Source organism: Scyliorhinus torazame, chromosome 14, assembly GCF_047496885.1.
Source record: "Scyliorhinus torazame isolate Kashiwa2021f chromosome 14, sScyTor2.1, whole genome shotgun sequence".
Taxonomy (NCBI): domain Eukaryota; kingdom Metazoa; phylum Chordata; class Chondrichthyes; order Carcharhiniformes; family Scyliorhinidae; genus Scyliorhinus; species Scyliorhinus torazame.
This window is the reverse complement of record NC_092720.1, coordinates 185,769,727-185,796,178: the sequence shown is the minus strand read 5'-3', so window position 1 is coordinate 185,796,178 and position 26,452 is coordinate 185,769,727.

Below are 26,452 nucleotides of genomic sequence, written 5' to 3'. Positions count from 1 at the left end.
GCTCATGGAGAGGAGGAAGGCCGATGTCGTGGCCTTCGCCTCTCTGATTGCACGGCGGCGAATTTTGCTGAAGTGACGGTCGGCATTGCCACCGGCGGTAGCGGCTTGGTTGGGTGACCTCGTTCATCATAGAATTTACAGTGCAGAAGGAGGCCATTCGGCCCATCGAGTCTGTACCGGCTCATGGAAAGAGCATCCTACCCAAGGTCAACACCTCCACCCTATCCCCATAACCCAGCAACCCCACCCAACACTAAGGGCAATTTTGGACACTAAGGGCAATTTAGCATGACCAATCCACCTAACCTGCACATCTTTGGACTGTGGGAGGAAACCGGAGCACCCGGAGGAAACCCACGCACATACTGGGAGGATGTGCAGACTCCGCACAGACAGTGACCCAAGCCGGAATCGAACCTGGGACCCTGGAGCTGTGAAGTAATTGTGCTATCCACAATGCTACCGTGCTGCCCTGTACAACTTCCTGTGATTAGATAAGATAAAGTATGAGTTAAGGTGTTCTTCAAGGGGTTTTGAGAAAAGGTGGGGGATGTTTGTGACCGTGTTTGAGGTGCTGTTCATCGCGGGGGAAGGGGGATGAAAAAGGGGAAAAATCTGTACACCTGTATAATTGATTGTTGGGAAGTATGTTTCCCGCGGTGTTTGTTCGCTGCGACGTGTTTTGCTACATGTAATCAAATACATTTTTTAATAAGATTTCCTTTTCTGAAGAGCATGAGTGAACCAGATGGAGGTTTACTACAATTAAGAACAGATCTGAAGGCCTCCACCATCACTGAGGCTGGCCTTACATTCCAGATTTATTTTTCATGATATGTATTTAAATGCACCAGCATTTGAACCCATGTCCACCACAGCACGAGCTTGGCCGTATAGATTACCAGACCAGCAACAATCACCAGTGCGCCACCAATAGATGGGGGGGTGGGGGGTGGGGGGGGGGGGGGGAAGAGTAGAGAGGGAGCAGCAAAAGATGAATTCAAGCAGGGAGAAATAAGTGGCAGAATAATGGCATAAATATGTCAATGGGAGCTCATTTTTGGGTTCAGATATGACACCAAGATTACAAGCGTTCTGGTTGAGCCTCAAGACACTTACTCACGTGAGGAATGAAGTCGACAGGTAGGAGACAGAATTCGTAGCGAAGACTGATGGCAACAGCTTCTGTCTTTGCGATATTGAACTGGGGGAAATTTCTGCTCACAGATTACAGCATGTTAGATGAATAGCTTGAGAAATCAGCAATAGCAGGGGAGTGGAGAGGGGTGATGAGTGGTGAGTGACGTGTGGTGGAGCAAGAGACACTTTGGACAGCAGGGCAGTGTTTGGGCAATGGAAACTGGTTTGTTTATCCACTGCCCATTCACTATTGTCTATTTCTGTGCATTCATCCAAGACAGACCTGTAATAAGAAATAATGAAATGACCACTTACCCAAGAAGACAGCCAATATCCAGAGAATGGCACTGATGTTCATTTTCCTGCAGGGGATGGAGCAATGAATGACAGAAGATATGAAATTAACACTCAAAGTTCAGAAACGAAAAGCCCATTGCAATTGAAATGATGAAGGCCTTTACGGGCATTTATCAGGGCCCTGGAGTTTCCTCTTTGAGTGCATTTCCGGAACTGCATCAATTCCGCCATTGTTAAATTACAGCCAAGTATCCATTCCAACTGACAGGATTCACCCGCACTTACCTGTGAACATATGAACAAAGGGGAGCAGACCATTAAGTCCATCGAGGCTGCTCCACCATTTATAAGATTGTGGCTGATCTAACAGTAATCTCAAATCTACATCCTGCCGAGCACCAATAACCTATCACCAAGAAGCTATCGACCTCTGCCTTAAAAATATTCAAAGACTCAGCTTCTGCCACCTCTTGAGGAAGCGAGTTCCAGACACTCACAACCCTCAGAGTTAAAATAACGCTCCTCATATTTGTTTCAAATGGGGGCAGCATGGTGGCACAGTGGTTAGCACTGCTGCCTATCGCGCTGAGGACCAGGGTTCGATCGCGGCCTCAGGTCACTGTCCATGTGGGGTTTGCACATTCTCCCCGTGTTTGCATGGGTTTCACTCCCACAACCCAAAGATGTTCAGGTTAGGTGGATTGGCCATGCTAAATTGCCCCTTAATTAGAAAAAAATAATTGGGCCCTCTAAATGCATTTATTTCTTTAATGTTTATTTCAAATGGGCGACCCATTATTTTTGGCACACTGACCCCTTATTTCTAGATTCTCCAACAAGAGGAAGCATCCATTCCACATTCATCTGTCAAGACCCCATTGGGTAAATGGTTGTAGTTCAACATAGATCTCTGGGGACAAGGAAACTGCTCAACCCAAAGAAGGGTCATTTGTTTTTGAGTCTTAATGTTAAATTTTCAATTTATTGAGCCTTAGGCCATGCACAACAGGCAAGGCAGCTTAAATAACCTGCAATCAAGGAAGCTTTGCAATTTATAATATTGCATATATGCCGTCATCAAAAATGCATTGTAATAAACTACAACAGTGTTTTTCAATCCTTTTTTCCAGGGACCCATTTTTACCAACCAGCCAACCTTCGCGACCCACGCCGGTCGACCTTCCCGGCCCACACCGGCTGACCTGCGTGACCCACCATTTTCTCTTGCCCTGTAATGTTTAGGTAAAATGTGGTGAACCTCCAATTTCTAGAGGATGGAAACATTTTCAGTTTCTGCATTTTATTCCTGTAAAATTGTACCAAATAAAATCTCCCCCAAACTTGTCGAAAAAAGGCTGCAACCGTACTGCGCATGCGTGCCCGCTCATCAGTCCGCATGTGCATGCACAGTAAGAAGGAGAGGAAGGAGCAGCGTTCCGAAAGCTAATGACATCAAAACAAACATGTTGGACTTTAACCTGGTCTTAACCACAGTAAGACTTCTTACTGTGCTCACCCCAGTCCAACGCCGGCACCTCCACACCATGTGCATGCACACCGATGAGCAGGCACGCATGCGCAGTGTGGCCACATTTATTTTATATGTTCATGGCCATTTTGAAGGCCGCTTGCAGCCGGCTTTATTAATAGCCAGCTGCTGCGGCTGTTGCGTGCGAATTTGCACGGGCCCTCCCGACACCCGCCCGTGACCCACCCGCAAGCCGCGCCCCCGAGTTTGCCAATGCCTGAACTACAATACCATCTTCAGTATGGACAGATTTCAAAAGAAAAGCTTAACATGCTAGAAAAAATATATAATGAATTGCTTTCTGATATGGATGAAAACAAGTTCACCTGTAGCATTCTGACTCAGATTTAACAGTCGAGATTGTACAGATTGTGGGTCGAAATAGGTTTTCTGGGATGTGAAGGATTGATGAGAATGGCGTGTCTCTAGTTATAACTGACTTATTTCCAAATTTCGACCTGGTTCAAATCACCTGAATGGCATGTGCCTGAAGCGTATGTACATCGAGGTGCCAATGAAGGAGCAATTAATTTTCTTTGCCTGCCCATTTGCTAATGTTTCTCTGGGTTTGGCACTTTGCGTAGCCATGCTGAATGTGACGAATTCGAAAGTGGGTTTCAGTTTGGGTGAGATAGGTATGCCTTGAAGTTCTATTCACTTTGCTTGCTCACCCCATGTCTGGACATCCGAGAAACATGAAGAGGTTGCAAGTCCATCCTATCATTTCATTCACCCCCTCCACAACTGACGCACATAGCAGCCGTGTGTACCATCCACAAGTGGCATTGCAGGAACTCACAAAGGCTCCTTAGGAAGCACCTTCCAAATCCACGACCACTGCCATCTCGGACAGCGGGAGCAGATACCTGGGAATAACACCACTTTGAAGTCCCCCTCCAAGTCGCACATCAGCCTGACTTGGAAAGATTTGACCGTTCCTTCACTGTGTCAAAATCCTGGAACTCCCTCCCTACAGTACAATGTACCTACACTTCAGTGACAGCAGCGGTTCAGGACGGCACCTTCTCGAAGGCAAATGTGATGGGCAATAAATGCTGGTCTAACCAGCGACGCCTCGTAAATGATTTTTTAAAAATCTCTATATGGTGCCCCGCAATCGCTCAGCTCAGCTCATCCCCAAACCAGTTTTCTGCCCGAATAATCGCTTCCACGCTCCCGATTTACCCTAGACTGTTTTACTCCCTGAACTCTTTATCTTGATATATGTTGGAGGTTGATAAGATTTATTTCACATCAATAGCACAAGCTCTTAATTCCAAAATCGTCTCTCCAGGTTGTCCTCCCAGGGGACGTGAGCTAGTTCGCATGACGGCTGATGCATCGATGCTCGCTTGCAGGCGCATCAGTTTTTTTCAATAAATAGTAAGTTTGCACTCATCTCTGGCCTCTGGGCCGTCCGACTCTGCAACTTGCGCCCGAGCAACGTGTCTGCTTTCTCTCCGCTTCCAGAAATAAATCCGCCTGGTTTGCTTCGTACGTGGCTTGAGTGGGAGACGACACGTTCTATTTCGACCCAGCAAAGCGGCCGGCTGAAGACACGCTCAAAACCCCATACCGCACGACATCGTCTACTGATATCGGCTGCCTCGAGCGAAATGTGAATTTATTTTCAGCAATAGCAGCAACAACAACAAAAAACTGCTTCTTTCTTTAACACAAGCTCCCGCCAGCACGGTCTGAGAATCGGGGGGGGGGGGGGGGGGGGCTGATGAAATTTCATCAATATGCAACCGGGACATTCAGAAAGACTCCCACAGACAGAAAGATATTTCACTCACACACACAGACACAGATGATTTCGGCAGGATACAAGCACCAGTGTGGCAGAAACGTCCACAGAGGCATTAATATAGACAAATCCTTCAATGCATACAGGTGCACTGACAGAGCGGGGTTCACACAGACGGATTTACAGACTCAGATATATGCATGCTCACGGACTCAGAATGAATACAAAACTAGGGAAGTTATGCTTCAGTAGTATAGCGCACCGGCGAGACCACATCTGAAATAGTGTGTACAGTGTTGGTCTCCTTATTTAAGGAAGGTTGTTCATGCGTCAGAAGCGTTTCAGAGAATGATTCCTGGACTGATTACTAGGTGGATTGGCCAGGATCAATTATGGTTAGAGCTTGGGGGATAGGGTGAGTGGATTATATTCTGCTATAGTGAAACACGCATAGAGAAGTACAAAACACACACACCAAGGCACACTTAGAGACACTCTCGCAGAGACACTGGCAGAGTGATGTAAAACACAGACATACCCATAGCGACACACTCATACAGACACTCTCACAGAGCTACTCAGCACAAGTGCACTATCACTAACACAGAGAGGCAAAACTGACAGATAACACACAGAGAGACACTCACATAGACTTATACATCGGAGACACACTCACCAAGCTACACTGACATGCTCACATATGTTATACAACAGAGACACAATCACCGAAACATACAGAACATACTCAAAGGCACATTCAGAGACACATTGAGAGACAAAGTAAAGGAGACATACACAGACACTCAAAGTAACCCAACCCAGATGCAGACTCCCGTGCAGAGACATGCACTCACAGACATACATTGAGACACACACATGCAGTCACTGTCACGGAGGTACACAACAAGGCTGAGGCATTCGCAACATTCTTCAGCCCGAAGTGCCAAGTGGATGATCCATCTCGGTCTCCCCCAGAGGTCCCTAGCATCACAGATGTCAGTTTTCAGCTAATACGATTCACTCCATGTGCTATCAAAAAATGGCCGAAGGCACTTGCAAATGCAAAGGCTATGGACCTTGATGATATCCCGGCAATAGTACTGAGGACTTGTGCTCCACAACTTACTGCACCCTAACCAAGCGGTTCCAGTACAGCTACAACACTTGCATCTACCTGGCAATATGGAAATCTGCCATGTATATCCAATACACAAGAAACAGGACAAATCCAACCCAGCCAATTACCGCCCTATCAGTCTGCTCACCATCATCAGGAAAGTGATGGAAGGAGTTATCAGCAGTGCTATCAAGCGGCACTGAATCAGCAATAACCTGCTCACGGACGCTCGGTTTAGGTTCCGCCAGGGTCACTCAGCTCCTGACCTCCTGAACCATGTGCCTTGGTTCAAAAATGGACAAAAGAGCTGAATGCCAGAGGAGAGGTGAGAGTGACTGCTCTTGACATCAAGGCAGCATTTGACTGAGAATGGCATCAAGGAACCCTAGCTAAACTGGAGTCAATGGGAATCAGGGGAAAAACTCCCCGCTGGTTGGAGTCATACGTGGCACATAGGAAGATGATTATGGTGGTTAGAAGTCAATCGTCTCATCTCCAGGACATCATTGCAGGAGTTCCTGAGGGTACTGTCCTTGGCACAACCATCCTCAGCTCCTTCATCAATGACCTCCCTTCCATCATAAGGTTAGAAGTGGGGATGTTTGTCGATGGCTGCACAATGTTCAAAACCATTCGTAACTCCTCAGTTAATAAAGCAGTCCATGTCCAAATGCAGCAATACCTGGACAATATCCAAGCTTGGGCTGACAAGTGGCAAGTTATGTTTGTGCCACACAAGTGCCAGCCAAAGATCATCCCCTATGAGAGAGGATCTCACCACCCCTGCCCCTTGACATTCAATGGCATTAACTTCGCTGAATCCCCCACATTTAACATCGTGGGGGTTACCATTGATCAGAAAATGAACCAGACTGGCCATGTTAATACTGTGGCTACCAGGGCAGGTCAAAGGCTAGGAATTCTAAGGCGACAAACTCACCTCCTGACCCCCAAAGCCTATCCATCATCTACAAGGTACAAGTCAGGAGTGTAATGGAATACACTCCACTTGCCTGGCTGAGTGATGCCCCAACAACACTCAAGAAACTCAACACCATCCAGGACAAAGCAGCCCGCATGATTGCTCCTCCTTCCTCGAACATTCAAACCCTCAACTACCGATGAACAGTAGCAGCCATGTGTACCATCCATAATATGCACTGCAGTAACTCACCAAGCTTCCTCAGACAGCACCTTTCAAACTTATGGTCACTACCATGCAGAAGGACAAGAGCAGCATATACCTGGAAACCCCACCACCTGGAGATTCCCCTCAAAGTCATTTATCACTCTGACGTGGAAATGTAGAAGCATAGAATTATAGAATTTGCAGTGCAGAAGGAGGCCATTCGGCCCATCGAGTCTGCACCAGCCCTTGGAAAGAGCACACTACTTAAGCCCATACCTCCACCCTATCCACTTCACGCCACCTAACCTTTTTCGACACTAAGGGCAGTTTAGCACGGCCAATCCACCTAACCTGCACATCTTTGGACTGTGGGAGGAAACCGGAGCACCCGGAGGAAACCCACGCAGACACAGGCAGAACGTGCAGACTCTGCATAGACAGTGATCCAAGCCAGGAATCGAACCTGGGACCCTGAAGCGTGAGGTAACAGTGCTACCCACTGTGCTACCATGCCGCTGGGGCAACATCCTGGAACTCCCTCCCGAACAGCACTCTGGGTGTACCAACACCTCAAGGACTGCAATGGTTCAAGAGGGCAACTCACCACCACCTACTGCAGGGCAACTAGGGCTGGCCAATACATCCTCGACTAACCAGCGAAGTCCACATCCTGTAAATGAATAAAACACCCAGAGCTTATAGATACACTCTCACACAGAAACACTAAGACACAACAGAGACATGCACACAGACACTCTCATGGAGGCACACAAAACAGATACACACTCACATACCCGAACACAATGCACGTTCTCACAGACAAACTCTCACAGATGCACAACAGAGACACAGACTCAATACTCGACACAAATATACATTCTCAGAGATTCCCACAGGCACAACAGAGATGCACACTCTTATATAATCTACAGTGCAGAGACACTGATACACTCTCACAGACAAAAATACGCAATAGGAGGAAGTGAATCCCCCATGGTCTATCAGCCTGTCCCACCATTTAACATGATTATGGCTGATCTCCGCTTCAAATCCACTTTTCTTTCTAACCCCACAAATGTTACATCTCCGAGAGACCAAAAAGTTGTCTATCCCAGCCTTAAATGTGTTCAGTGATGAAGCATCAACAACACTCTTAGGTCGCAATGTCCAATGTTTCACAACCTTTTGAGAGAAGATTTTTTTTCTCATCTCAACCCTCACCAATCAGACCCTTATCCTAACACTGTGTCCCCGTATTTCAGATTCCCCAACCAGCAGAAAAAAATCTTGCTGCATCTACCCATCAAAGCACCATCAGAATTTTGTTGGTTTCAGTGAAATCGCCCTCTCATGCTCCTAAACTAGAGAATATAAACCCAATTTCTCATCATAGAACAACACCCACATCCGAGGGACCACTTTCGTGAACCTTCACTATATCGCCTCCAATACAAGCATACCTTTCTTAAATGTGGAGACGAAAACTGCGCACAGTATTCCAAATGTGGCCTCACTAAAACCCGACACAAGCGTGAATTCTTTATTCCTGTACTCCAATCCCCTCGCAATAAAGGCCCTTATGCAATTTTCCTTCCTAATCGATTACTGCACCTGTCTGCTGACTTTAAATCTCCCTTTTACGAGCATGCCTAAGTCTCTCTGAAGATAAATGCTGACAAGTTTCACACCTTTAAAAATACATTTATTTCTCTATTCCTAGAGCTAATAACTTCTCACTTGCCTATATGTTACTTAGTCTGCCCTCTTGTTGCCCACTCCCTTAACCTGTCAATATCTCTATGCAATCTTTGCGTCCTCCCCACAGTTTACCTTCCCACCTAGCTTTGTATCGTCAGCAAATTTAAGATGCTTTACTCTCTATCTTTCACCTAAGTTGTCAATACAGCTTGCAAATAGCTGAGGCCCACGCACAGATTCTTGCTGTACTCCACTTTTCACTGCCTGCCAAATTAGAAATGCTTTCTTTATCACAGAATTGTTACAGCGCAGAAGGAGACCAATTAGCCCATTGTGTCTGCAGCAGCCATTCAAACCAACAGTATAGTTGCACATTTAAATGTACCATCCCACTGCCTTTTCCCATATCCCTGCACATTGTTTCAATTAAAACAATCACCTAATAACCTCTTGAATGCTTCTATTGAACCTGCCTCCACCATATGTCTAGGCAGTGTATTCCAAACCTCAACTGTGTGAAAAAGTTCTTTTTCTCACATTGCATTTATTCTTTTGCAAATCATTTGAAATCTGTGCCTATTCTTTGCTTCCCGTCTGTTAACCGATCCTCTATCCATGCTAATATATTACCTCTGACCTTATGAGCCTTAATCTTGCCTACTCACCGAAGCAAAGGACATACTGACATAGTCATACAATCGCACAGACAGACAACACACTCACAAACACTCACCATACTCGTACAGACACACTGGCCACATACACACACACTAATACACACTCACACTAATACACAAGGCAGACAGCAGACATTTACAGCTGGAAGTACCATGAAACAGTATTTTGTGCTCTATAGGGTGTTCCCAGGGGCACACACTGAGGTAAACATCAGTTGTTGCTGGAGGATCATCTGATCGTTGAAAGACTCTCTTTGGTCTGGACAACACATCTTGGTCTTCCAGTGCAACAACTTGTCTCCAACCTGACGTTGCAGACTGGCACATTGCCGACAACCAGGTGCGGAGGAATGCACTAAAGCTTGGGGCAACCACCACTGAGCCGCAATGGGAAAAGGTTGTTGTCTTTCATCCATTGTGAACTGAGGGACTGGAAATTGTATAGAATCTCCTCGGGCTGTACGACTTACATTGAATGCATAGAATGAATATGGCATCTGTCACAATTGTACTGAAGTACTTCAGACAGCAACTTGATCTATGTAGACGACTTAAGGGCCATTGCACCATTTGTAATGACCATTTTGAAATGTCTGTAACGTTTCTTTGACAATACGGAAGCACCTCCGAGTGTATAAGACCATAAATACCAGAAGAAATAGGAACAGGAGTAGACCATTCGGCCCCTTGAGTCATAAATGTACACAAAGACTCTGTACCCAGTGCTCTCTGTGGCAAGGCGTTCATAGACTCACAACCCTTGGAGAGAAGAAATTCCTCCTCATCGCAATCTTAAATGGGCACCCCTTTATTCTGAGACTATGCTCTCTGGTCATAGACTCTCCCATGAGGGGAAACCCTCTCAGCATTCACCCTGTCAAGCCTCTTTAGAGTCCGATATGTTTCAATGAAATCACCTCTCATTCTTCTGCATTCCAATTAGGATTCGCGCCCCTTTTAATCTTTGCTCATCAGGCAATCCTCCATACATTATCCGAGTAAACATTCTCTGAACCGCTTCCAATTAAATAATCTTCCCTTAAATAAGGGGACCAAAAGTGCTCGCAGTGCTTCAGATGTGGCCTCACCAGTACCTTGTACACTTGCAGCAAGACTTCCCTGCACTTATACTCCAACCCCCTTAAAATAAGGGCCAACATTCCATTAGCCTTCCTGATTACCTGCTGCACCTGTGTGCTAGCGGTCTGTGTTTTCTGTACATGCACCCCCCCAAGTTTCTTTGTGTTGCAGCTTTCTGAAGTTTTTCCTCCGTTGAAATACTCTGTTCTTTTATTCTCCCTTCCAAAATGAACAAGTTCACATTTTACCACATTTTACTCAATTTACAAATATTTTGCCCACTTACTTAACCTAACGATATCTATTTGCAAACTGTTTATATTACTCTCGCAATTTGCCTTTCCACCTACTTTTGTGCCGTGTCCAAATTTGACAACAGCGCATTCACTTCCTTTCTCCAAGTCAATATATATTGTAAACAGTTGTGGGCCCAACACTGATCTCTGTGGAACCCCACTGGTTACAGGTTGCCAACCTGAAAAAGAACCCCTTATCCACGTTCGCTGTTTCCTGCCCATTAGCTAATTCCCTATCCCTGCCAATATATTACTTCCAACACAATGGGCTCTTCTCTTACATCTTAACGTTTTGTAATATACCATGACAAACACCTTCTGGAAGTCCAAATACAACACATCTCTGGTTCCATCAATGCACTCTGGTTGAGATGTCCTCGAAAAACTCCAGTAAACTGGCTAGGTCATAGAAGGCAGAGAGTATCAATGGAAGGCTGCTTTTCTGATTGGAGGGCTGTGACTAATGGTGTTCTGCAGGGATCAGTGCTGGGACCTTTGCTGTTCTTAGTATATATAAATGATTTGGAGGAAAATGTAACTGGGTCTGATTAGTAAGTTTGCAGACGACACAAAGGTTGGTGGAATTGCGGATAGCGATGAGAACTGTCAGAGGATGCAGCAGGATTTAGATCGTTTGGAGACTTGGGCGGCGAGATGGCAGATGGAGTTTAATCCGGACAAATGTGAGGTAATGCATTTTGGAAGGTCTAATACAGGTAGGGAATATATAGTGAATGGTAGAACCCTCTAAAGTATTGACAGTCTGAGAGATCTTGGTGTACAGGTTCACAGATCACTGAAAGGGGCAACACAGGTGGAGAAGGTAGTCAAGAAGGCATACGGCATGCTTGTCTTCATTGGCCGGGGCATTGAGTATAAGAATTGGCAAGTTATGTTGCAGCTGTATAGAACCTTAGTTAGGCCACACTTGGAGTATAGTGTTCAATTCTGGTCGCCACACTACCAGAAGGATGTGGAGGCTTCAGAGTGGGTGCAGAAACATTTACCAGAATGTTGCCTGGTATGGAGGGCATTAGCTGGAGGAGAGGTTGAATAAACTTGGTTTGTTCTCACTGGAACGAAGGAGGTTGAGGGGCGACCTGATAGATGTCTACAAATTATGAGGGGCATAGACAGAGTGGATAGTCTGAGACTTTTCCCAGGGTAGAGGGGTCAATTACTAGGGGGCATAGGTTTGAGGTGCGAGGGGCAAGGTTTAGAGGAGATGTACGAGGCAAGTTTTTTACACAGAGGGTAGTGGGTGCCTTGAGCCCGCTTCCGGAGGAGGTGATGGAAGGAGGGATGATAGCGATATTTAAGGGGCATCTTGACAAATACGTGAATAGGATGGGAATAGAGGGGTACGGACCCCGGAAGTGTGGAAGGTTTCAGTTTAGACGGGCAGCATGGTCAGCACAGGCTTGGAGGACCGAAGTTCCTGTTCCTGTGCTGTACTTTTCTTTGTTCTTTGTTCTAATTAGTCAGACACAATTTCCCTTTCACGAAGCCACATCAACTCTGCTTGATTAGGTGCTGCTATTACTTCCTTAATAATTGATTCCAAGATTTTTGCAACAACAGCTGTCAGGCCAATCGGCCTATAGTTACCCGCTTTTTGCCTCCCACCCTTTTGAATAGGGGTGCCAAATTGGTAGTTTTCCAATCCTCTGATACTTCTCCAGAACCCAAGAATTTTTGGAAAAACACAACCAATGCATCCAATACCTCTGAAGGTACTTCTTTTAGGATCCTTGGATGCAAGCCATCGGGCCTTCTATGTGAACCCCCTGGTCAGTTTCTTCTCTGTGTGTTTTTTAGATTAGCATTACACAGTCTTTTCCCTTCTCTGGGTCTCTTGACAATCTGCATTAACGACTAAAAAGTCTGAAGAATCAGGTCGTCACTTGTCTGACAGCTGTAGGGAATCGACCCGGCCGTTTATTGTTAAAACATTAAAAATGGGATATTTCAAAGCAGCCACTAAATTTTGACTCTGGGGCCGTGAGCTAAAGCTCTCTGAACCTAACTTGTCAATCCCACCCCAAACCAGCGGTGAAACCAGATGCTCTCCAATGAGTCGTGTTGCCCTGATATTGCTTCGATTGGCTGCATCCACCCATCTCTTCGGTTGACGAAAATGGATCAACTTGGAAGCAATTTCGACTTTGCAACTTTCAGGGGGTTGCATACCGAATGGACTTGTGCTCTGTTGCTATTCCACCCTCGCCCCCCGCCCAACCCCCTACACACCTCCCTCAGCTGTTAATGTCTTACCAACTGCCGTCGGTTCACTTTCTCCCCAAAGGCCTGTTCACATTCCGTAGCTGGTACTTCTCTGTACGTCTTGAATTCGTAGGTTAGGACGATGAAATCTGCTTGCTGACTCGCAACTTCCGCGTTGCCTTCGGAGAACCTGGAGGGGGAGGCGCAGCAACCCCACATCCTCACGTCACCATCCCAAGGCGGAGTGGGGTGGAGGGAGTTTGAGGAACAATGCTCAGCCCCACCCCCCCCCCAACCAACCAACCACCAAGTCCCATCCCCGGAAATTTAGTAATGGTTCGGTGGCCTTTCTGATGCCATCTACTGCCTTTGAAGAACATCTGGCTGGATGTATGCCTGGCTGATAATCAATTTAGCGGCCGCACAAGGTTACAATTACGAGGTTTATTATGAGAACGTTATATTTTGATACGGTGTGATTGATTTAAGTTAAACTGAAGGAGGTCTTTTGAAGTCTGCCTCACAGAAAGTGTGGGTGATTTGATAATTATTTACTGGGGTGGGGTTGGTGGTGTTAGGGTTGCTGCTTTATATTTGAAGACAATGGTAGTTGCCTGTGCGCTCACAGTAAATAAACTGCCAATCTCCAAAGTCACAATATTGTTGAGATTTTTCGCCCTTCTTTATTAATTCACGGAACTGGCAAGGCCAGTGTCATGTTGTGTAGACTGGTCGGTGTGAATGATGCAGTACAGGGCATCTGGTTCTTGACTAGTAAAATAATTTATTATAAAACAAATTTGTGGTAAAGATAATACAAAGTACTAACACTCACTAATTATTCTAGAACTACTGCAAAATACCTCTATCTACCAACATGACTTACTCCCAACTCTCCTCGGCACAGTGTTATGTGTTAGGTTTACACTGCACCTCCTGGTCGGAGGTCATGTACATTATTATTATACAAGATTGCTTACGCATATTATCCCAGCCAGCATTTGTTCCCCACCTCTAATTGTATTTGAAATTACTTTGCTCAGTCATTTCCAGACATTTAAGAGTCAACCACATTGCTGTGGGTCTGGAGTCACCTGGAGTCCACACCTAACAAGGATGACAGATTTCCTTCCCTATAGGGCATGAGTGAACCAGGTGGGTTTTTATGACAATTGATGATAGTTCCATGGTCACTGTTACTGAAATCAACTTTATATTCCAGATTTATTAATGAATTCAAATTCAGACTTGAATGCATACCCCCAGAGCATTAACCTAAATCACTGGAGTACTAGTCCAGTGTCATTACCATTATGCCACCATCTCCCAAGTTGTGTGGTAAACAGTTGTGATCTAAACTGTCGTTTTACTTTCAGGATAAAAAGTGTGCAACTCAAGAATAGCTGATCAGAATCTCTACTTAGATATCTGTCTCATGTGATTCATGTTGTGAAGTTGATTGGTTTTAAGATAGGAATGTCACAGAGAAAGCCGTGGTAATATTGGTTACAATTCCTAAATATTGCAGGCAGGATCACCTGGATGCGAGAGAGTTAGAGGCCAAACGTCTGTGTGGTCCATCATCCTGGAATGCAAGTAGAACCTGACACTGGATTGAAAATATGAAACTAATTAATAGTTATAATGAAGGTGGAAAATTGTCCAGCTAGTGATAGGGTCTCCAGTGAGACTGAACAGCCCAGATCCAAATGTAGCATAACCTGGAAAATATCCATGCTTGGGTTGACATGTGACAAGGAAATTCGCTTCACACAAATGCTAGGCAATAGCCACCTCCTTGATGCTCAATGAAATTACGACCACTAAATCCCCCACTGTCAATACCATGGTGGTTCCTGTGGGCCAGTAAGTGTACTGGACTAGCCATATAAATACTACCAGAGCAGGTCAGAGGCTGAGAATTCTGCAGCCAGTAAGTCACCTCCTGACCCCCCCCCCCCCCCCCCCCCCACAGCTTATCCTGCATCTACAAGGCACAAGACAGGAGTGTGAAGAAATGCTTTCCCCATGCCTCAATGAGTGCAGCTACAACAATACTAAAGGAGCTCGACACCATCAAGACTAAGCAGCCGGTTTGATTCCACAAACATTCAATGCATCCACGACCGGAGAACAGTGGCAGTCATGTGTATTGTTAGGAAGTTGGAACAAAATGAAAAATGAATAATTGAATAAATAAGAAAATGACTGGCCTATAGCTGCACTGCGGGTTTGTGTGATGCAGATTAGATGAGTAGCAGGGTGACATCACTCCTTTATTAAGCAAAGTAGAACCGAGCAATCTGGTGGCCTAGATCATAGCCACGCCCAGTTTGCAGTTTTTTTTTTACCTCAGAGAGAATCAAGCTGTTTGACAGGATGTAATAGCAATCTGTCTGTGTTTGACCCCCAGAGATTTTACTCAAACCTCAAAGAAGGGTTCCCAAAAGAAAACTCAGACCCTGTGTGGTAAATATTTGCCGGATGTGGTTCATAGTGTTAAAATCTATGGGATGCTGTTTTGAGGCGGGTGTATTCTCGGAGTTTAGAAAAGTAGATATATTGAGGGGGTAATTCGAATATGCTGTCTGGGCAACCATTCCATAGAATCTATAGAATCCCGACAGTGCAGAATGATGCCACTCAGCACATCACGTCTGCACCAAACATCCAAAAGAGCAGGCTACCCAAGCCCACTCCCCCGCTCTATCCCCGTAACTCCACCCAACCTGCACATCTTTAGACTGAGGGAGGAAACCGGAGCACCCGGAGGAAAGCCACACAGACATGGGGAGAACGTGCAGACTCCACACAGACAGTGACCCAAGCCGGGAATCGAACCTGGGACCCTGGAGCTGTGAAGCAGCAGTGCTAACCACTGTGCTGCCGTGCCACCTAATATTATAATTAATTGTAAATATTGTTCCTTAATTTATCCTTTCTTGTTCAAAGTTCAATAAACATTTTGTTATTTGAATATTTACAACAAGACTAACCCTTTGCTTCACCAGGTTGAATCTCTTTTCTTAAAGTTTCTTTCCGTGGAGATAGTGCTGGAGTGAGGGCCCTCTTGGTGCAGATGGAATCGGAGTCAGTTCGGGAGATGAGCTTGGAGCATTGGTAATGGCGCCACTTCTGGTGTCACTGATAAAATATTCTACAATCCATTGGTGGTGATGGCCACACTAAACATTTGGAGGCAGCTCTGTCTACATGTTGAAAAGGTGGCAGACTCGCATCCGGCGTCCAGCTGTACCCATCACCTATTCGAGCCAGCAAGGCTGGATGCCACATTTAGTGATCGGTGAGAGAGAGAACTGGAGAAGGTGGGGGACATATTTTTGGAGGGGCGGCTCACTAGCTTGGAGGAGTTAAAGGAGAAATATGGGCTTTCAGATGTGGACAGATTTAGATACCTTCAGGTATGGAGCTGGATTAAGGAGCTTTTTCAGGACTTCCCAGTGGTTCAGCCATCCACCTTGTTGGAGCAGACTTTATCCTGCGCAGGATTGGTGGAGGGTATGTACCAATGAATAGTGGGGGAGGAGTTGGGTTTGGTTGAATGGGTGAAGGCAAAATAGTTGGAGGAGTTGGGGCTGATACTGGAGGAAGGGGTGTGGTGTGAGCTTTTGAGAGTGAATGCAACATCACCTTGCGCAAGGCTGAGCCTCAGATGGGTTAGATGGTAGGTGTGAGCATTGTTCAAGGAGATTCACACTTCACACGCACATGTTCTCACCGTGCCCCAGGCTGGTGGAATTTTGGGGGCCCTTTATTGAAACCATGTCAGCGATCTTGAATGTGGGGGTACATCCCTGCCCACTGGTGGTGATTTTTGGGGTCTCTGAAGTGGCAGAACTACGGAGAGGAGCAGGGGTGGATGTCCTAGCCTTCGCTTCATTGGTGGCACGGAGACGTATCCTATTGGGCTGGAAGATGACGGCATCGCCGAAGGCTTTGGCATGGCTGGGTGATTTGATCGAGTTTGTTCACCTCGAGAAGGTCAAACATACCTTGAAAGGGTCGATTGACAGGTTCTATCGAAGATGGCAACTGTTTATAGTATACTTCAAAGAATTGGTCACTGCTAGAGTTTAAGAGGGGGAAGGGGATTTGTTTCTTTATAAGAATAGTAGTCTGGGTGGGGAGGGGTGGGGGCGGGCAATAGGGGCAACTGTCTTTGTAAAAAGGTTTTGTTTATGGAATTTTGTTTAAAATGTGTGTTATGGTTCCCGTCTTTTATATTATTTTGTACGGAAAATGCCAAAAAATTTCATTACAATAATTTCCAAAGAAAAAAAGAAGTTGCCAGACGAAGAATAGAAGTAGGCCTTCAGGAGCTCAGAAGGAATTTGGACTGATTCTGGGAGAATTGGGTGGGCAGTATAGCATACTTCTGTAAATTTCATTTTTTTGGTCATGCTAAAAGTAAGAAGGGAGTATCATAGAATCATAGAATTTACAGTGCTGAAGGAGGCCATCCCCATAACCCAGTAACCCCACCTAACATTTTTTGGACAGTAAGGCAATTTAACATGGCCAATCCACCTAACCCGCACATCTTTGGACTGTGGGAGGAAACCGGAGCTCCCGGAGGAAACCCACGCACACACAGGGAGAACGTGCAGACTCCGCACAGACAGTGGCCCAAGCCGGGAATCGAACCTGTGACCCTAGAGCAGTGAAACAACAGTACTAACCATTGTGCTACCGTGCCGCCCTCTATTTAGTTAAGTGGTTTAAAATGTAAGTTGGCAATAAAGATAGTGTTCGCTCAGGAGTGCTTTTTGACCTTTGTTACAATAAATGTCTTAAAACGTGAAATCTTGTCAGGTCATCCTCTGAGCTATTAACTGGAAGTGCAAATTTAATTTCTGTAAAAGTTATCAGGCTGTCAGGAGATAGTAGCAATAAGCTTGAGGGGCTGAATGGCCTCCTCATATTCCTATGACCCTCCGAGTAAACATACATCTAGATAAGTGAGTGCCCAGTGGAAAACTATAGTTTCTAACTCACTGGGAATATTACCCATGAAAATATGGAATTCTGTAACCGCACAGGCTTTAATCCTGATGTATGTAGTGCGATGCAGATGCCAGCAGATGGTGGTAGAGAGAGAGGAGTGACTGAGGAGAACGACTCACCTGATGAAGGAGCTATGCTCCGAAAGCTAGTAATTCCAAAGAAACCTGTTGGAATTTAGCCTGGTGTTGTAAGGCTTCTTATTATGCCCACTCCAGTCCAACGTTGGCATCTCCACATCATGAGCAGAATGAGACAGGTCCATCAGCAGATGGGGATGGAGAGCGAGGGAGCATGATCAAAGAGAGTGAGGTAGGTCCACCAGCAGAGGGTGATAGAGAGAGGAGTGGCTGTGTGCAGTAGATGGCACGAACAGATGGTGATAAAGGGAGAGGTATGATTGAGTGCAGTGAGACATGAGCATCATGACATGGAGATAGAACGCGGGAGGGTGATTGAGTGCAGTGAGACAATGATACCAGCAGATGGTGTGAGAGGGAGCGAGTGAGAGGTGGTATCTGAGGTCAGTGGCGCAAGGACCTGAGCAGAAGGTGATAGTGGGATGACTGAGGGCAGTGAGACAGGGACACCAACAGATGGTGATAGAGAGAGGGGGTGACTGAGGATAGTGAGACAGGGGCACCAGCCAATGATGATAGAGAGTGGGACGACTGAGTGCAGTGGCACAGGATCATCAGCAGATGGTGATAGAGAGAGGGAAGATTTGCCCTGCTTGTGGGTCAGGAGGTTTGCAACAAAAGTAAATATCCAACTGTGAATATACAATGTTCAAAGTTTTGTGTGTGAGGGAACAGTGTGTGATGCTGAGGGAACAAAACAGTGGAATATGGCTGAAAGTGTGTCCGTGGACACGTGTGATGCAGGCAGTCATTGTCAGTTGTCCTTCGATTCGAGGTCATCTACTCAGTCATGATTTTCAGTCTCCATGTGACTGAACAGGTGAATTCCCAAGTCACAGATCTGTGGACACATAGGGACAGGAATCCCAGTGGGTAGTGGGATCCCGAATATAGAACATGCTTCCTATTCTTTTCTTCTCTGCCGTTCCTCTGTCTCTTGGTTAAGACATAGCGTAGTGGTATTGTAATTGTACAAGTAAATTGGAGAGCCACAGTAATCCTCTGAGGACCGGGGTTCGTATCCCCATCTGACAGATGGTAAAACTTGAATTCGATACAAATCTCGGAAGCTAGGTCTCATGTTGACTGTGAAATCATTGCCGACTGTCGTAAAAAACAATCTAGTCTACTAATGTCTGTTTAGGGAAGGAAATCTGCCACCCTTATACTGTCCAATCTACATGTGACTCCAGACACTATACTGGTTCACTCTTAAGCATCCTGTGAAATTGTCCAACAAGTCGCACAGTTCTAGTGCAGCTGGGGATTTCATGAATGCACAGGGGTAAAAAAAGTATGATGGAATGTAATGGACAAGTTGCCTCCATTGGTATGAAGCTTCTTCCAGTTATTAATTCAATGCTCCACGTTTTCAGCCTCAGAATACCTTTTCTTTGTCCTCCCCCTGAACATTAGTCATTCCGAAAATCGGATCTGGGGGAGGCGGGAGACAGTTTTTGGCAATCTGGGCAGTGTCCAGTCTATTACAATTGATTTTATAGGAGTTCTGTCTGGATGCCTATGGAACTGACGTTGAGAAGGACATACGCTTTTGTATGATGGTGCGTCCCCCACCCTCCCCTCCCCTCCCCCATCCCCACGCTCCATTGAATCATGGGAGTGCAGCTGAGGTATTGCTGCTTGGATTTCTCTTGCACTCTGATGTTTCTCCAAAACACAATCTGGCTCTGATTGCAGCAGGGGAGGCTGTGGCGTAGTGTATTGTCACTGGACAAGTAAACCAGAGACCCGGGTTCAAATCCCACATCGACAGATGGTGAAATTTAAATTCAATAAAAATCTGGAATTAGAAGTCTAATAAAACCATTATGGATTGTGGTAAATCTGTCGTCCTTACCTGGCCTGTCCTACTTTGGTTGACTTGCGGAGATCTTTGTTGTCAAACACTCGCTAACGTAGTTTGTCAACGGTTAATCTGGCGCAGGTGACCTAGTATTAGATCTTCCTCATAAATGGTAACATTTTTAGAAAGAGGCAGCGGCCAAGGTATCGGAAATGCTCAATTTATTCCAGAATCTCTCCTTTAGCATAAAAAAGAGGTGGAATACTTGGTGTGGTTAGATAGATGTGTTTTGTTTTGGCAACATTCATGTATGTGGAACAAGGAGATTGAGAGAGGATTGAAAGTCTTGTGCAGGTTGAGCACAAGCGTCATGCACAGACTGTGGGCAATGCAAGCCTGCTGTGCTCAGTGTAGTTTTGACACAAGGTGACTAGGTGGCCCTGATGGCTTCACACATCTCTTTGGGACTTAAAAGCTGTCTGGTTTCAATATCAATCTCATTGCACAGGTAATGTATATTGTCGAACTCAGTGAGGGTCTGCTGTACCTGGAAACTGGATGTGGTGTGTTCCTGTCCATCTCTCACGTGTGCTGGGACTGTGATGCAGTGCCCGGTGTACTTAAAATCTTGTACACTCCTCACCCCACCAAGGGTGAGGGAGTGGAGTAAGAGGCTCCACATTTTCTCTCTCTTCACTCTCCTCACATAACTCATTCTCTGATCCTTCTTTCTTTTCCACTTCCTTGATTTTCTCATTTCTCATATTAATTTTTCTATTTTTCTTTAAAGATATTTTATTCCACACATATACAATCTCAACAAAATACATAGTCCATCAAAGCATTTAACAGATTGTACAGCTTTTCCCCTTTTAATCGCCCGCCCCCACAGCTCCTCAAATAAAGTTATGAATGGCTCCTCCGCACCTCACAGGGCTCTCCTGACCCCTCAAAGCAAACTTAATCTTCTCCGGTGGAGAAATCATACAAGTCCCCCAGCCAGACCTCCACCCCAGCGGTGTATCCCACCTCCAATTCAGCGGGCAATCTCAGTTGCGAAGCCCATGATATCGCCCCCCTTCCCCTCCAACAGCTCCGGCTCCTCCAAAACCCCAAAGATTACCACCATAGGGTGTGGCTTGACCTCAGCCCCCACAATCCTGGATAACATCCCAAACACCACCTCCCAAAAGCTCTCCAGCTTCTCACAGCCCCAAAATATCTGAGCATGATTTGCCGGCCCCCCTCCCACACTTCTCACATCCATGGGCCACCCCCTGAAAGAACCCGCTCATCCTTGCTCGAGTCATGTGTATCCTGCGCACCACCTTGAACTGTATCAAGCCCTCCTCACAAGGAGGAGGCTGAGTTCACCCACCACTTCGCCTCCCACCATAGCTCCCAACCTATTTCCATCCCCAACTCCTCCTCTCACTTATGCTTTATCCTCACTACCTGTGCCTTGCCCTGCTCCCCCAAGCACTCGTGTATGTTCCCAATCCTCCCCTCCCCCAAGTCAGCAGGGAGCAGCAGTTGCTCGAATACCACGTTCTTTGGTAGCTCGGGGAACATCTGCCACTCTTTTTGTGCCAAGTCCCACGCTTGCACGTACCTAAACCCGGTACCCATCGACAGCTCAAACCTCTCCCGCAGCTTGTCCAGCTCCACAAACCTCCCCTCTGCTCCAGCCCTACCTCCCTCCACTTTACATACATCCCATCCATCCATTCCCCCCTCCCGGCATAAACCTATCGTTCCCACACAATGGCATCAACACCAACATCTTATCCAGCCTAAAATGCATCTTCAACTGGTTCCATATCCTGATAATCAATTGTACCACCAGATTCCCTGTATACTTCCCCGAGGCTAACGGCAACGGGGCCTTCACCAGGGCCCTCAGACTGGAACCCTTGCAAAACTCCCCTCCAACATAATACATCCCCCCCTGCCCAGTTGAAGGATTTCTACCATTCGGTTACCAGCAGCACTTTGCGATTACTGGAACTCAGTAGAAATTTGCAGTCAAAACTTCTCAGGTGCCAATAAGAATTGTTTTATTTGTCTTCTATTGATTATAATTTGAAAGTCATTTAAAAGGCAAATCGTAGACAATTTGAAGCTTTTAAAAGAATCAGAGACATTATCTTCTTGCTTAGGCTAACAGCTCAACAATAACTTTTAAAAGTCAAAGTCTGAAAATGAAATATGACAGAGAGAAAGAGTTAGAGAGAGAGCTAATCTTCAGCTTCAAACCAACAAAACAAAAACTATCTTCAATATGTAACATTACTTCTAATTGTTACGTATCGACATACTTGTGTATGTTAAGGAATGCGATATTCTGCTTCATCTTTACCAGCAAAAAACTGGTTTTATGCTGGTTGGCTATTGTAACAATGGAGACTTAGATTATCGTAGAATTTACAGTGCAGAAGGAGGCCATTCGGCCCATTGAGTCTGCACCGGCTCTTGGAGAAGAGCACCCTACCCAAGGTCAACACCTCCACACCCTATCCCCATAACCCAGCAACCCCACCCAACACGAAGGGCAATTTTGGACATTAAGGGCAATTTATCATGGCCAATCCACCTAACCTGCACATCTTTGGACTGTGGAAGGAAACTGGAGCACCCGGAGGAAACCCACGCACACACGGGGAGGACGTGCAGACTTCATGTAACCTCTTCAAGCAATGCTGGACAATGATTTGCAAAATGTCGAGAAAGTTGGAATCAAATATATATTTGATTCAATGTTTTATAAACTGGCCATTAAAATGTTTCAGCCTTATAAGTTATGGAATGTGGTTCATGCTGTAATCATGAATGGCCCGAAAAGAGAACAATAGAGCTTTTAAGTTACTGGACCCTTGTCACATCGTTGCCATGGAATTCAGCCCTTGTCCTTGAGTTAAAAGTGTTTGTTTTATCAGACTTCGGTGTTACTTTAAAACTATGTAAAATGAATTTGCAGAATATGTGTCTCTTCAATCCTTAATTTAAAACTGGGGCTTAATATTTACGCTTAAACAGCTATCTTTTACCTGTATTAGTTGTATTAGAAATACCTGGCTTTTACCCCCCCCCCCCCCCCCCCCCCCCCGCACGCCCCCCCCCCCCCCCTCCACCAAGGCCTTACCTTCTCCACATTCGCAGCCCAGTAACAATACAGGTTTGGGAGTGTCAACCCCATTTCTGCCTCTGCCATTGTAGCAGAGCCCTCATCACCCTCGGTACCTTCCCTGCCCATATGACCTTCAAAATCAGTGCTTCCACCCTGCGAAGAACGCCTTTGGGAGAAAGATCGGGAGGGTCTGAAAGACAAACAGGAACCTTGGCATCACATTCATTTTTACCACCTGCACCCTCCCGGAACACGTCAAGTGTAAATTATGCCACCTTTTGAAATCCCTCTTAACCTCCTTGATGTTTATCTTTTGGCAACTTCTTCATTTGGGATATTTCTGACATTCTCACTCTTGGGTTTTTTCTTTCTCTCTCTATCTCTCTGTTTTTTTGCTTCCATTATCTCACTTACTTCCTCTGCCTCCCCGTTTCCCCCTCTCTCTCTGGCTTTCACCCCATCTCCAGACTTTTGAGCACCAACATCACCCCTCCCCTCGCCACCTCTCTTATCTCTCTGCTTTTTAAAAAACTTTTATCTCATATCTGTCCTTCCTTTTTGTAATGACTCAGGCCAGGCCTTTGAGATTGTTCAATTAGAATATGAGTTCCCTGATTAGTGGCCCAATCAGGGAATCCCTTTCTGTGTATATAACAGGGAGTGTCAGATCCTCTTCACTCCCAGTGTAGACAGCAGACTGAATGGTCATGGTTGTTCAGCTGTTGGGTTTGTAAATAAAAGGAATTCTTGTGATGGGACATCTGCCTCCGTGGACTTATTACAGTGGCAATGAGGAAAACGGAATGACCCGAAGAAACCTGCTCATCAGCAGCTGCCACATATTGAGGGTAAGCCACTGACAAGCAAAATGCCTTTATTCGGGAAGTTGGACTCTTTTGACCCTGCAGTGGGAGACTGGGCCCAATATGTAGAGCGGATGAAGTACTTCTTTGGAGCAAACGATATAATTCCGGATGAAAAGCAATGGGTCAGCCTGCTGATCGCGTGTGGGCCAGCAGTCTTTGCCATTATGCGCAGTCCCACTTTTCCGGAGGCACCGGGCATGAAACCTTTCCAGGAATTAACAGACTTAGTAAACGAGTACTGTGACCCTATGCCACCTCTGATCCTGCGAAGTTACCGGTTTTACTCAGCATTCCAAGACACTGGGGTGTCGGTTACAAACTTTTGAACAAGATTAAGGCGATTAGCAAAGGCTTGCGAATTTGCCTGATGCTAAATGAGATGTTCCGAGACCGTTTGGTATGTGGAATAAATAATTTAGCAATACATAAACGTCTGTTAGCAGAGGCCGAGCTGGCTTCATCCTTAGAAAACGCGGCAGGAGAAGCGTATGAGTTACAGAGTACTCTGACGGAGTACCATACCAGGTGAAACCGCTGGAGGATAGGCAACTGCATAGACACCCTCAGGAACAACTCGGATACTAAGTTAACCAGGCCCACTCGCAGAAGCCTCCCAAGCAAGGGAAAATTAGGTCCAGACAGACGGCAGCCCTGCAGCCTTTCGTCCGGCAAAATATTGTAGTTGTTGCCAGAGATCGGAGCCAGAAAGCAGAAATAGAAGCCCAAAACCATCATCTTGGAGAAGGTCACGTAGGCCAGGGTACAGGAGAATGCATACCCTAGAAGCCCGACAAGGAACAACTAACGATGATGAAATCCAAACCCATTAAATTATCCATAAGGTTGAATGGATGACCCACACTGATGGAAGTCGACACTGGAGCAGCCGTATCAGTGATAGGGGAAACAGTATTCAATAAAATTCGTACTGGACTCCAACCCTTATTCCTAACCAGGACCTCAGCAAAACTGAGGACATACACAGGGGAACCCCTGAGAGTGTTGGGCACAACGCATGTAACTGTGGCTTACAGAGAACAACTGGTTAGGCTGCCTTTAATGGTAGTGAAATGTGTGGGCCAAGCGTATTGGGACAAAACTGGCTAAAAGAGATCGAGCTGGATCAGGTAAACATTTTCCAGCTAGAAAATGATTGCCTGAGCGAACTTCTGTGCAAATACCCATAGGTTTTCCAAGAAGGGCTCGGAACAATAAAGGGAGCAAAGGCGACATTGCATGTCGATCCAGAGGCAGGCCCAAAATTCTACAAGGCCCAACCAGTACCCTTTGCATTAAGGCAGAAAGTCAATATGGAAATAAATATGTAAATAAAATGATTGGAGCGTGAGGGAATAACAAAACCGGTCCAGTTTGCAGAATGAGCGGCACCCGTGGTGCCTATCCTGAAACTGGACGGCTCAGTCCTCCTTTGTGGAGATTTCAGACAAACAATTAATCGCTACTCACAAACTGGAGAAATACCCAATTCCCTGGATTGAGGATTTGTATGCAAAACTGGCAGGAGAACTCCGATTCTCAAAGCTGGATATGAGCGACGCTATCTGCAGCTGAATCTGGACGAAGAGTCCCAAAAATTCTGAATGATGAACACCCTGAAGGGCCTTTTTCATTATACAAGCTTACCCTTCGGGGTATCGTCAGCTTGTGCGATATTCCAGAGGACAATGGAGAATATATTGCAAGGGCTACCACAAGTCACCATTTACCTGGTCGACGTCCTCATTACAGGAAAAACAAAGGCAGAACACCTGCAAAACCTGGAGGAAGTCCTTAGGAGGTTTTCAGCAGCAGGCATGCGCCTGAACAGGGAGAAATGTGTTTTCCTAGCCCCTCAAGTAACCTATCTGGGGTACAAGGTTGACAAATCAGGGCTACAGCCTTTGGAGGATCGGGTGAGGGCAATTAAAAATGCCCCGGCCCCCACCACAATCAAGGCGTTAAGGTCTTTTTTAGGACTGTTGATATATTATGGAAGGTTCATACAGAACAGAGCTTCCATCTTGGACCCCCTACACCAATTACTATAAAAGGGGTAAGCCTGGGAGTGGTTCGCACGACAAGACACTGCTTTCAAGAAGATAAAAGAACAGCTTTCCTCAGAGACCGTCTTGGCACACTATGACCCCAGGAAAGAGTTGGTGCTCACTTGCGATGCGTCTCCATATGGCTTTGGTGCAGTTTGGCACACAGAGGTCAAAACGGACTGGAATGACCTGTAGCATTTGCTTCCAGGACGCTGGAACGAAAGTACGTCCAAATCGAAAAGGACGGACTGGCTGTGATCTTCGCTGTGAAGAAATTTCACCAGTACTTGTACGGATGGAAATTCACTATAATTACAGAGCACAAGCCATTGCTGGGTTTGTTGAAAGAAGACAAAGCAATACCACCAATAGCTTCGGCCCGGATCCAACTCTGGGCCCTACCGCTGGCGGTGTACCAGTATCAATTTGAACATCGGCCAGGATCCCGGGTAGCAAACGCCGGTGCACTAAGCAGGCTGCTATTACTGGACACCCCACCATTAGTGCCCAAAA